Below are 12900 nucleotides of genomic sequence, written 5' to 3'. Positions count from 1 at the left end.
AAATTACAAAGGGAAACAATTTTACTGACAAAGGATGAACAAAAAGCAGCTCCCACAGCTCAGCAAAAGAAATGGCTGAAATGCGGAGCGCAACTAAGAGATGACTTGATGATTTGTGAAGGAAAACCAATACTTCCAAAATCTCTACACAAAACAGCAGCCTTAGTGACACATGGAGTTACTCTGAATGCGTCAACAGGAGGGATAAGAGATATAATCTCCAAAACACTTTTACACTCTAAATTTCGAAACTTCAGCAAAATGCTTATGTAACCATTTTATTCCAACATATGGCATCCCCACTCTGATAAGATCAGATAATGGGACACACTTTGTCAATGAGGTAATCAGCAAAGTCTCTGAAGCACTAGAATTCAGCATCAAACATCACTGTGCTTATCACCCGCAAAGTGCAGGATTAGCGGAAAGAACTAATGGCACAATAAAACAGAGGCTTAGAAAATGTATGGAAGAAACAGGGAGACCATGGCCTGAGTGTATAGGCCTAGTAAAAATGTGGATGAGACTAACACAGGGTTCTCAGAAACTCACACCTTTTGAAATCATTCATGGCAGACCATTTCCACTGCCAATCACAAGTGAACCTTTAGATAAATCAATCAGAGAGACCACACTAGCAGAATGGATGTCGAAGCTACTAGAAAACAAAGATATTGTTTTGAACAATAAACTGCCTCCTGAATCTTCTCCAGTATCTTGCAGGTTGAAGCCAGGTGATTGGGTCCTGATTCGAGTTCTCCATAGAAAGAATTGGAGCTCGCCCCGCTGGGAAGGCCCATACCAAGTGCTTATCACCACACCAACTGCCTGTAAGATAGCAGAGAGACCATCTTGGATTCACCAAAGCCACTGCAAGAAAGTGAGTGACAGCCCAGACTCATAGACTCCGGCACCCCTACCCTCAGGTGATCTGACTGGTGAAGGGAGGGCTGATCGGGTATATCCCGCCCTCTGCTTCTTGCCAGTAGTCTACTCACCTGAGGACCTAGGTGTGTTTGGTCGCCATGAAGACGCTTGTTGTCCTTGTGGCTGTCCTCCTACTCTCAGCAGGACTCCTCATGGTTCTAGAGGATGGTACAGAAGACGAACAACACCATCTACGGACGAGATGGACCCATGACAATTCACACCTCCGTGACATGACACAAGACCACATTCACCCATGGATGAATAACGCATGGTACCGCTACGTACATGACAGGACTAAGGGAAAGCCTAATAACACTGCATGTTACGTCTGCTCCCACATGCCATGCACTTCAACACATCCCACTTTTTATGGAAACTACATGAATAAAACACAAGCCAAGTGCGCTGCCAGCTTCGCGGGCATTGGCTATCAACATAAGAAAATCATCATCAACGAGACAAGCTCATCTACCATCTACTCGCTTAACTTCTTTAGTATATTTCAGGGACCACCCCAATACGAGGTAATCATCGTCGAAAACGCTGGACATGACAACAGAACGTGTGACCAGCTCTTCTGGATCAACTTCAACGTGACGAATCGGAACACGTCCGTTCACTTCCCAGTGTTCTTGGACCAAACCCCAGGGAAGAACCACTCCATGTGTTACCGACAAGACAACGGTAACAGACCCCTAGGCAACACCACCAACTGTAACCAAACCGCAACCAACGGAGAGGGCGCACCTGTAAACACGTCCGCGCCCAGCAACGGCACCTATTGGGTGCAGGGAATGGCCTGGCTGTGTGGACAACGTGCCTACTTCATACTGCCGCCCGGATGGACGGGCACCTGTGCCCCAATCTTCATTTCAGACCACACCTTCAGGATGTCAGCTGTAAATAGCTCTCAGACTACAAGACGACGACGAGACGTCTCCACAGTGCAACCACATGACCCCATCTATGGCAGTGATGTACCAGAGGAATTTAAGCTTTGGACCACCGGACAAAAGGTCCTCCACTCACTGTTTCCATGGGTGGGCACCGGAAAGAACATGTTAAGAATTGAAACTTTGGACTACCGCTTTGGACTGTTCCTGAATGCCTCGTGCAAAATCAACAATCAACAAAATGAAGAGATTGATGCCCTGCGCATAACTGTGATGCAACACCGAGTCGCATTGGACATAATTCTGGCCGAGAAAGGAGGACTCTGTATACTCTTTAACAACACATGCTGTACGTACATTCCAGATAATGTTCACTCTTCCAACATGACCGACGCCTTACGCACGCTGAAACAACTCAGGGACGCTCAGCAACAGGACTATGTCACAAACACTGAGGATTGGCTTACCTGGCTGTTGAGTGGTTCCTGGAAATCTCTTTTAATAAAAGGACTGGTTTTTGTAGGAGTTCTTCTACTCCTACTCTGTTGTTTTACTTCTTGTATTTTGCCATGTGTACAATCAATGATTAATAAAGTTGTTGCAGTTCATGTGCAGGCATACCTGACACTGCCCATGGACGAAGATGATGATGATCCCCCTGACACTGAAATGCTGTGATACACTAATGTATGACGTGCTGATTAAAAATGCGCTGCAAGAAATCATGCACAGATAATAAACCAATGGTGTTTTAACTAGTGTGAAAGTTAAACAACAGGAGGGAAATGTGAAAAGATTTTTATTATTCAAATATGCTTTGCTTGTGATTGTGTAAACTCTGAATGACGATTCACCCTGATAAACATGAAACCTTGCCTATGCTTATCAAATGCCTGTGAAGACAAGTTCCTGTGCAAAGAGGAACGGAAAATGCCACTTAAGCAGACGTTTAGTATAGTACGGACAGAATGTTTAGTAAGATATGCATTTGTCAGTTAAGCAATCTATATTCTGAGAACAGGCGGAGACTGCCTCCGTCTGCTGTGTAACCTACATGCCTATATAACCTGCAATAAAGAAGAGTACTGGTGTGACTCTCATTAGAGACATTCACCCCATGTACATGTGATTGTTTATATTGTCTCACTGTGTCTCTGTTTTACTTTGGCAGCCTTCTATTTGGGAGATTTCCCTTAACACACACTATGTTTAATGGGCTGCAATAACTACAATACTACCACCATAATACTACAGTAATACTAAAATCATAACTGAAATCAAAATCTGAATAATGACTAAGAGCTGCTTTTCCATGCAGTAGAATTGCTAACATGCTAACACAGTTTAATGAGCAGAGTTGTTCCAAACAGTCAGGCTAAAATGACAAGATAACAATACATACCTCACAGTAACTGCACTTGTAGAGTCTCTTTCTGGTGTGGATCTGTTGGTGTTGTCTCAGGTAATGTGGAGATTTAAAAGTCTTCTCACACAGGTCACATTTATAAGGTCGTCCCTCAGTGTGGGTAAACATGTGTTGTTGTAACTGTGCATCTGTAGCAAAGTATTTGCCACACTGTTCACAGCAGTACACATCATGTCCGGTGTGAATGCGTAGGTGTCTATTTCGGTTCCCTCTCTGGCTGAAAGTTTTTCCACAGATGTCACAGCTGTATGCCTTAATTCCAGAGTGGGTAACTAGATGACTCTGTAGTTGACTACTTTGAGTAAAAGCTCTGCCACACTGATCACAGCTGTACGCTTTAACTCCACTGTGGATGAGTTGGTGTTCTTTTAGGGAACACTTCCAGGAAAAAGACTTTCCACACAAGTCACAGCTGAACGGTCTCTCTCCAGTGTGGATGACCTGATGCTGTTTTAGTAAACCCTTCAGAGTAAAATCTTTCCCACACTCATCACAGGTGTATTTCTTCTCCCCCTTTGTACTGTGAGGTTTGTCGGCCTCCTGAGAGCGCTGACTTCTCGCTCCATGTTGGTCCTGCAGTGACAGAGATACAAACAGAGGCAGTGAGTGAAATGCAGTCGTGGAATAAACTGAACCTTCAAACTCCCTCCATTAACACTAGTTTTAAACCTGAAGGTGGAGTGTGGCACCAAACACCTTAAAGGTTTGTACACACACACACACACACACTTGTTGTTTCTAACACATATTTGTATAATTTTTATAGATTTATACATAATTATTCAATGATAATAAATTCTATATTTGTTTATTCAAAAGGAACCCCATTAGCTTCCACAACAGATGTTGCTCATCTTCCGTCAAATACAATCACATAAAATATTATACAATAAAGTGGATTCAAGATATCCACATAATTTGGCTCTTACATCCACAGTGAGGTTTGACAATTAAAATATAAGCAATCAATAATAACAATAATAATAATATCAATAACATTGAGGCACATTACACAATTATCAAAAACAATTCATCTCTTACAATATTACAACAACTAAAAGTTCTGTAAATCGGCTTTTAAATGTTCACTGAAGTTTTGAATAGTTGCTAATTCTCTAATTTTATAAGGCAATTTATTCCACTTGAAAGTTGCTCTAAATGTAACAGTTTTACAAAAAGTTACTTTTAACTCGAGCATTTACTAAATTGCAGTTTGTTGAAAATCGTGTAATATCATTATGTATTTCATCTGGATACTGCAGCTGAGCAGAAATAAATGTGGTGTGTTTAACAGAATTGCTTTCTTTATACCTACAAGTAAGCCATAGAATATTTTAGCCTGTACAGGAAGCCAAGAAAGCTGATAATGCATTTTATAGATATTAGTATTAGAGATGGCACAATGCCACTTTTTAATGTCCAATACCGATTCCGATATCATATGGATATCTGCAGATACCGATATGAATCTGATATAGCGTTTTTTGTAATCAATAAAACTGTTTTTTAAATAAATATCTTGCTGCATTTTGTATAAGTTCATACTCAAGTTTTAAAAACAAGACACTAAAGCTATTCCGTTATACCAAATGAGCCCTTTCCTCTACTCCCTCTTCACCCACGACTGCAGACCTGCCGATGGTTCTGACACCATCATTAAGTTTGCAGATGACACCACGGTGATTGGCCTCATCAGTGACAACGACGAGGCCGCCTACAGGGAGGAGGTGGATCGTCTGGCTGAGTGGTGCGACACAAACAACCTGCTGCTTAACACCGAGAAGACCAAGGAGCTCATCGTGGACTACAGGAGGAACGCTGACCCACATCCACCCATCCACATTAAGGGGACGGCTGTGGAGCGTGTGAGCAGCTTCAAGTTCCTTGGAGTCCACATCTCCGAGGATCTCATCTGGACGACCAACTGCTCCAAGCTGGTCAAGAAGCCTCACCAGCGCCTCTTCTTCTTGAGGACTCTGAGGAAGAACCACCTGTCCTCAGACATCCTGGTGAACTTCTATCGCTGCACCATCGAGAGCATCCTGACCAACTGTATAACAGTCTGGTACGGGAACTGCTCCGCCTCGGACCGGAAGGCGTTGCAGAGGGTTGTGAAAACTGCCCAGCACATCACCGGAGCACCACTTCCTGCCATAAAGGACATCTACAGGAAGCGGTGTCTGAAAAGGGCTGGGAAAATCATCAGAGACCCCAGTCACCCATCACATGGACTCTTCACGCTCCTGCCCTCTGGGAGGCGCTACAGGAGCCTCCGGATTAAGACCACCAGGTACCGGAACAGCTTCTTCCCCACAGCTGTCAGACTCCTGAACTCTGCCTCCTGACATCTGACCCACGTTAAACTCATGGACTGAACATACACACACCCACAACCACCTACACACACACACAATGGACAACTGAAATAACAAAGAAAAGTATTTTTGTGCCTCCCTTTTCTTGTTAATGCCCTACCTGCCCCCTGGCAAAGCTTTGCTAGACCCGCCCCTGCACAGTTACCAGCTGTCAGCTACTTAGAAAACATGAGAGAAGAAGAGGCAGCTGCAGCTTAAGGACACAGACTAACTCCAGTCTTTTTTTCCTCCATTCTAGCTGAAGTACGGGACAAATCGCTTCCTTTTCGCCTCAGTATGGAAGAGATTAAGATTAAAAATGCTGCGGTTTGGAAGCATGTAGTGAGGCTCCGAATGCTCCACCAGTTCGCCGACAGGTCTCGCAGACAACAGCCGCTCTATCGAGTGACACATACTTCTCTGATAAGCAAAGCTGGGTTACGCCAAGTAGCGCATTTTGTGAGGCGAGGATCGGTCCATTTTTAATTAGTATAGTATGAACATCTAATCTGGACGCCTTATTCTGGACTAACTGAAGTCTGTTAAGATCTGTCTTATTAGCTGCTGACCAAATGATTGAACAATACTCCAGATGAGACATTACTAGTGCATTAATGACATCTTTCATAATTGAAGAAGTGATACAGAAAGAGCATTTCATAGCCATAGCTATGCCTTGTCCCGTTTTCTTAAAAACAGTCGATGTGCTGAGACCATGAAAGGTGGTGAGTTATGGTAACGCCGAGTAGTTTAATCTGGGTGACGTGTTCTAACACTGGCTATGGAAAGACTCAGTTGTGGGCTGTTGACTAATCTGCTTCTAATTAACATAGATTTGGATTTAGATACATTTAAAATCATGTTGTTTTTACTTATCCAGTCAAACACATTCAGCAAATTTTGTTGTGACATGCTGATCAATTCAGAGTTGTCACTGGCTGAATAAAACATGGTGGAATCATTGGCATACCGAAGATTAAGCCAAGACATATTGCAGATCGTTTGTGAAAACTGAATAGAGAAGTGAGGCAGCTGCCTTGGGGTAGAGCACAGTTCATGTCGCAGCTCTCGGAGAAATAAACATTATAATAAACCTTTTGCCGTCTTCCAGACAAATAACTTTTCATCGAGCACAGAGCAGCTGGTGAAAATCAATAACATTTTAGTTTATCAATCAAAAGATCAAAATTTATCAAATCAAATGCAGCACTAAAGTCCAAGAATACCACTTTCCCATCATCTAGATGTTTATACCATATGTTATCTGTCATATGAATTAGAGCTGAGCTGGTAAAATGGCCAGCTTGGTTCTGTTAAAGTGAATTGTTAAATGTTGTCATTTTTATGCTACCATCTCTACATTGTTTTAACTCTGTGGTGAAAGGAATTTATTTGTCCCCCTCCCCAGCCTCTCGAGGTTCTGGGGGGGGGGGGGGGGCAAGTAAATTGATCGATCGCTGTTGCCTTGTTTTTCTTTCATAGGAATAAGTCCTGGAGACAGCGGGGTCTGAGTTTAGACCCAACAGGTTCAGTGAAGAAAAATGTCTGATTGTAACCTGAGGGTTTTTTTACATTAAGAAAAAGGCACCAAACATCAAACCAATTTAAGCCTAAACAGTAACACATGAAAGTAGAGCAGGGCGATATGACCAAAAATATTAACAGTGCAAATGCAAATTCCTCGGAGCAAATGTCGGCCAGTTTCCACTGGAAATGCCTTTTGGTTAAACTGTCAGCAAGGAATTTGCACTGTTACATTTTTATATAACTTTAATGCACATAAAAAAACAGCTGTTTGTTTAAGTGAAAATACATTGATGGGATTTTTTGCACTAATAAAGTTGTGGAGTTGTAAAGTATTTTGTCTAGTGTCAATTATATCGTCACTTATATTGTTATCGCAAATTTTCAAATGTATATCGTGATAAATATTTTTGGTAATATCGCCCTGCTCTGTCTGTCACCTTCTGTGTTGAGCTCATTGTTTTCTCTGTAGTGGCTGAGCTGAGTCCAAGTAGCTGAAAATGTTCCTCTGCTGCTCCATCAGACTCTTCTCCTCCTGCTGATCAGCTGGGACACAAAACAGATCTTTGTTAGGCTCCACACTGCACTGAAGAGTCAAAGTGTCTCATATGTTCATCTGACAAGTAAAAGAACACATTTTTGCTTCCCGAGGTGGGCAACTTATTGGAAACAAGCACAAAAGGTTTGAGCACTGATACAAAATGTAGCAGTACAGCAGGAGAGACTGAGGCCTGTTATTAGAATCAAATGCACAGTGGGCCGACCCACCAATATATGTATATGTATATATCTATAGATATATATATGTATCTCTCTCTCTCTCTCTCTCTCTCTACATATATATGTATATATATATATATATATATATATACACACACACACACATATATACTACCACTACTACTGCGCTTTGATGTCGCTCGTAAGGGTGAAACTCATTGTGAAACGTTTGAGAACCACTGCTACAGAACAATGGAGATTTCCGTTATATGGTAACACCTGCAACTCACGTGACGCCCAGAATTGTACAATACTGATGCTTGAGAGCGCGCGTGTGATGCAAGTATGGGTAGAGTGTTGAGCCCGTGATCAGTGGTGAGAAAAACAACTCACGAAACTTGACCTTTCTATACTCGTGGCTCACTTGCACTTCTAATCTGTTCGTTTGCACACTTACACACACACAGCTGCTGTTTCCTGTTTTGCTACACTCTGGAGAGCCTCGCCTTTAACGGTCTTCTCTCACAGAGAGCAACAGAAAACTTCATTCAGAAAACTTCGAAAAACTCGAGATTGACTGAACTCAGTTCAAAGTTACCTTGGCACTTACCTTTAGATGTGAGAGGTAGTGATGGTCCGCTTGAAGCTGACGCTCCGGCGCGTGTGTCAAAAAGATCAACACGCTGCTTCAGAAGCACTGTGTCGAGGCTTGATTCGTTTGGCCAGAGTCACGTGATTACTGACGTCTTAAGCTTCATTTAGAACGTACTTTTTTTTTTATTTTAAGTTTGACGAGCATCTTGACTTTTGGTCTTTGGATATTTACAGTCCTGGGTATGTGACTTTTTGTTTAACAGAAATGTTACAGATAGCATTTGCAGTGCAGCCTTTAATTGCTAGTAATTCACATTTTTTTTTAGATTTAGACATAAACCAGATGCCTCAGAGAAATCACTAATAACACTAGGGGCTAGACGGATTTGATTAGCATTCTTCAAGAAGAGTGGTGTCATCAGCTAGCTGGCTGATGACGAGCTCCTTATCAGCTATGGTGATTCCTTGTAAGCCTGATTATGTCTCATTGATAATTGTGTCCAAGAACTCTTTACAGGGCTCTAGACTAACTTTTTAAAGTAAGGCGTACCGCCACAAAAGTTAGGCGCACACAAATTTTTCAACCGCATCATTTAACACCGCAGTTTTACATGTGCACTTCTTTGGGGGGAAATTGCAGTCCATACAGACAATATTCATTTCTAAGTTATTAACTAACAATCTTGTGCTTAAAGTGCTTTGTCAATATTGTAGAAAATGTTAAACTTAATCATCATCTCGGCCTCTGACGACCTGTTTGCTGCTGCCTGCTGCTGAAAGGCAGTGGGGAGAGGGGACTCTTGGGCAGTGCATTTATTGCAGCATATAATGTGTTTTTCTGGATACACTGCTGCTTTTTCAGCATTCAAAGATTGATGACACCGTGTCAGAGCTGGCTATGAATTTCAGACGGATCAGGCCTTAACTTAACAGAAAAGTTATCAATAGTTCTTTTCTTATTACAGCTACATCCACTTCTGTCATGCCTAGGCTGCTCACTAGGGCTGAGTATCATCACTGATTTCTATAATCCATTCGATTCCGGTTCTCAAAGTCCTGATTCGATTCAATTTAGCCTCAGACAGTCAGAAATATTATAATTCTGATCATTTATCAGTGCTGATACACATGAGACTTCATCAGAATTGTGAACATGAAAACATGAAGGAGATTTTTCTGGCCTGACTTTTTATAGCAGATAACCTTGATTGATTGATTGATTGATTGATTTTATTGATTAGCATACAGAATACAAAATAAAGATTACCAAAAAGCAAAAAATCATGAGCCAAGGCTAATCAAAAGGTATTGGCTGAAGCATTTGCTTATTATGCCAACCCTTTTAACAAAAAATCTTTTGCATGCAGCTCCTGTACACAGGGCTCGAAGCAAAGAATAAAACAAAGCAAAAACAAACAAACAAACAAACAAAAAAATTTCCACCTTAGATAATTACATCAAAGCAAAACAATCAAGAGTTTCAGAATTATTATTTTTGCTCTTTTCATTCTTGATTAATATATTTTTCTAATACTCTATTTTTAAACATGTTTTTAAACAAGAAAAATGAACGACACCTTTTTAAATCACTGTCATAACTATTCCACAGGTTAACTCCTCTAACAGAAACACATCTTTGCTTTATGTTTGTCCTTATCTTGTTTGTTTTAAAGACATCTGTTCCCCTTAAGTCATATTGACTCTCTCTGACTTTAAACAGCTTCTGAATACTGCGGCAAAGCAAGTTATTTTGTGCTTTATACATTATCTGTGCCATTTTATATTCGACTAAATCATAAAATTTTAGGGTATTCAGATTAATAAACAAAATGTTAGTTGGTTCTATATAGTTTGATTGATTTATAATTCTTATAGCTCTTTTTTGTAACTTGAAAATAGGAAGAGTATTTGTTTTATATGCATTACCCCATATCTCCAGACAATAAGTCATATATGGAAGCAACAGAGAACAATAAAGTGTGTATAATGATTTTTTGTTCAGGACATGCTTTGTTTTGTAGAGAATAGCAATGGTTTTTGACATCTTTGTTGTCACATGATTTATATGAGACTTCCAGCTCAGCTTATCATCAATTATCACTCCAAGAAATTTATTTTCATACACTCTTTCAATTTCAATTCCATTAACCCTGATTTTAGATACATTTTTCATTTGTCTAGTGCCAAAAATAATCAATTTTGTTTTCTTTATATTTAACGATAACTTATTTACATCAAACCAGTTTTTTAATATATTTAACTCCTTTTCCGCTGTAGTCAGAAGCTGTTCTAGGTCTTTACCTGAGCAATACAGAGTGGTATCATCAGCAAACAATACACATTTTAACAGTTTGGAAACACTACATATGTCATTTATATATAATATGAATAATTTAGGGCCCAGCACAGAGCCCTGAGGAACACCACAAGATACCTTCAACTGATTAGATTTTACATTATTGATTTCAACATATTGATATCTGTCATCCAGGTAACTTTTCATCCACTTATATGCTATCCCTCTTATGCCATATCTCTCTAGTTTATTCATTAATATAGAATGGTCAATTGTATCAAATGCCTTTTGTAAGTCTATAAAAACACCAACAGTATATTCCTTATTATCTATAGCATTAGATATCCCTTCTACAAGTTCCATCACTGCCATCAAAGTGGACCTTTTCATTCTAAAGCCATATTGGTTATCACTTAGGAGATTATGCTTCTCTATATATTTATCAAGTCTATTAACAAATAACTTTTCTAAAATTTTTGAGAACTGTGGGAGTAGTGATATTGGCCTGTAATTGGTAAACTGACATCTCTCTCCGTTTTTATGGATTGGAATAACTTTTGCTATTTTCATTTGTGAGGGAAACACACCAGTTCGAAAGGACGGATTACAAATGTATGCGAAAGGTTAAAAATATTCTGCAATGTTCTGCATATAAAGTTTAAATTTCTTCAGTATTGAACCGTTTAAGTGAAAAAAAGAAAAGAAAAAGACAGCGGCCGACAGCGCTGTAAACAACGGTAGACTGGTGGGTAATAACCGGATGAATAATGCAAAAAACAGAGATTTGACACGGGAAGCTGTTCTTGAAGTACAGAAAGAGAGAGAGAGAGAGAGAGCTAGCTGTGCATGAAGTGTGATTTTAATAGTCGTGGAAGCAAAACAGCAAAACGCATGATGACATTGATCAAACGTGAAGCTCAGTTTGCTGCTTCTTTTGCTGCTGGATCGGTGAATTGTGGTTGGAGAGAGACAAAACCTGCAGCTCAGAATCAGCGCAAAAAGACGTAAACACAGAGCGGACCCGACGCATCAGAATCGCTGAGCTCCAACAGCGTGTCCATGTTCGGGCCGTCGGGTGAGAAAGCCGAGAAAGACAAAGCTGATTCTGATGCGTCGGGTCCGCTCTGTGTTTACGTCTTTGTGTGGAATCCGTGTACCTGCTCTCATTTGCTGTTTGGTGGTTGTTGAAATAGTTTTGTGAGCTTTAATCTGAGAATCTGGCGTTTCTGGCAAAACACAGTTATATTTAAAAGTCAATTCAGGATTTAATGAATCGATATCGCTTTATTTAAGCTACTCACCTCCCTCTTCTACCTGCACTTTCAACTGGACCACGGCCAATCAGAAAGGTCCCGCCCCTGACTATCTCTGATTGGTTTAGTCCACGATAGGGCATAATGTGTGTCTGTTGTTGACCACACGGAAGGTTGCAGATTTTTTGTTTTTTTTTGTTACCCGAACAGTTGGTCGCACAGATGCGACCAAATATTTATTTAGTCGCACAACAACTTGTGACCAATCTGCTAATTTGGTTGCATTTGCGACCAATTTGGTCACACTCTATAGCCCTGCTTTAATTCTGTTATCAAGTACTAAAGCCGTAATCTCATAGTCATTATTGAGCAGACAGATGGGTCTCTAATTATCAATAAGAAGTAAGTCTTTGTTTGGCTTTGGAATAAGTGTTATGAGACCCTGAGTAAGAGTAGGAGGGAGGGTGTTATTTTCTATACTTTCTATGAAAACCTCCAGTAAGAACGGAGCACTTCCTCTCCATGGCCTTATCAACATCCAATCTCCAGACTTCAGACTCTGCTCCTGCGGAGAAACAGAATCATCTGGCAGATCATTTGTTCTCATGACTTCTTTACTTTTAAACATTTTGAGCATCCAATCTGCTACTGTTCTCTCTTCTGCGTTTCTATCATCACTACAGAAAACCAAAACTCTAAATACTCTACCATATATAATCTCAAAGAGTCAGACCGTTCTCTGTTGGAGTAATCCTCATGTACATCTTAACTAGTTCTATACAGTCTAACCATGTCCTGCCTGTCTCTTCCATTGACTTCCTAAGTCTTAGCTTTACTGTGCCGTTAGTTCTCTCTACCAACTCTGCACTTTGTGGGTGATATGAAAAATGATGTTTTAGTGTTATCCCTA

Source organism: Oreochromis niloticus, linkage group LG9 (genome assembly GCF_001858045.2).
Source record: "Oreochromis niloticus isolate F11D_XX linkage group LG9, O_niloticus_UMD_NMBU, whole genome shotgun sequence".
In the NCBI taxonomy this organism is placed as follows: domain Eukaryota; kingdom Metazoa; phylum Chordata; class Actinopteri; order Cichliformes; family Cichlidae; genus Oreochromis; species Oreochromis niloticus.
Note: the sequence above shows the minus strand (reverse complement) of the source record.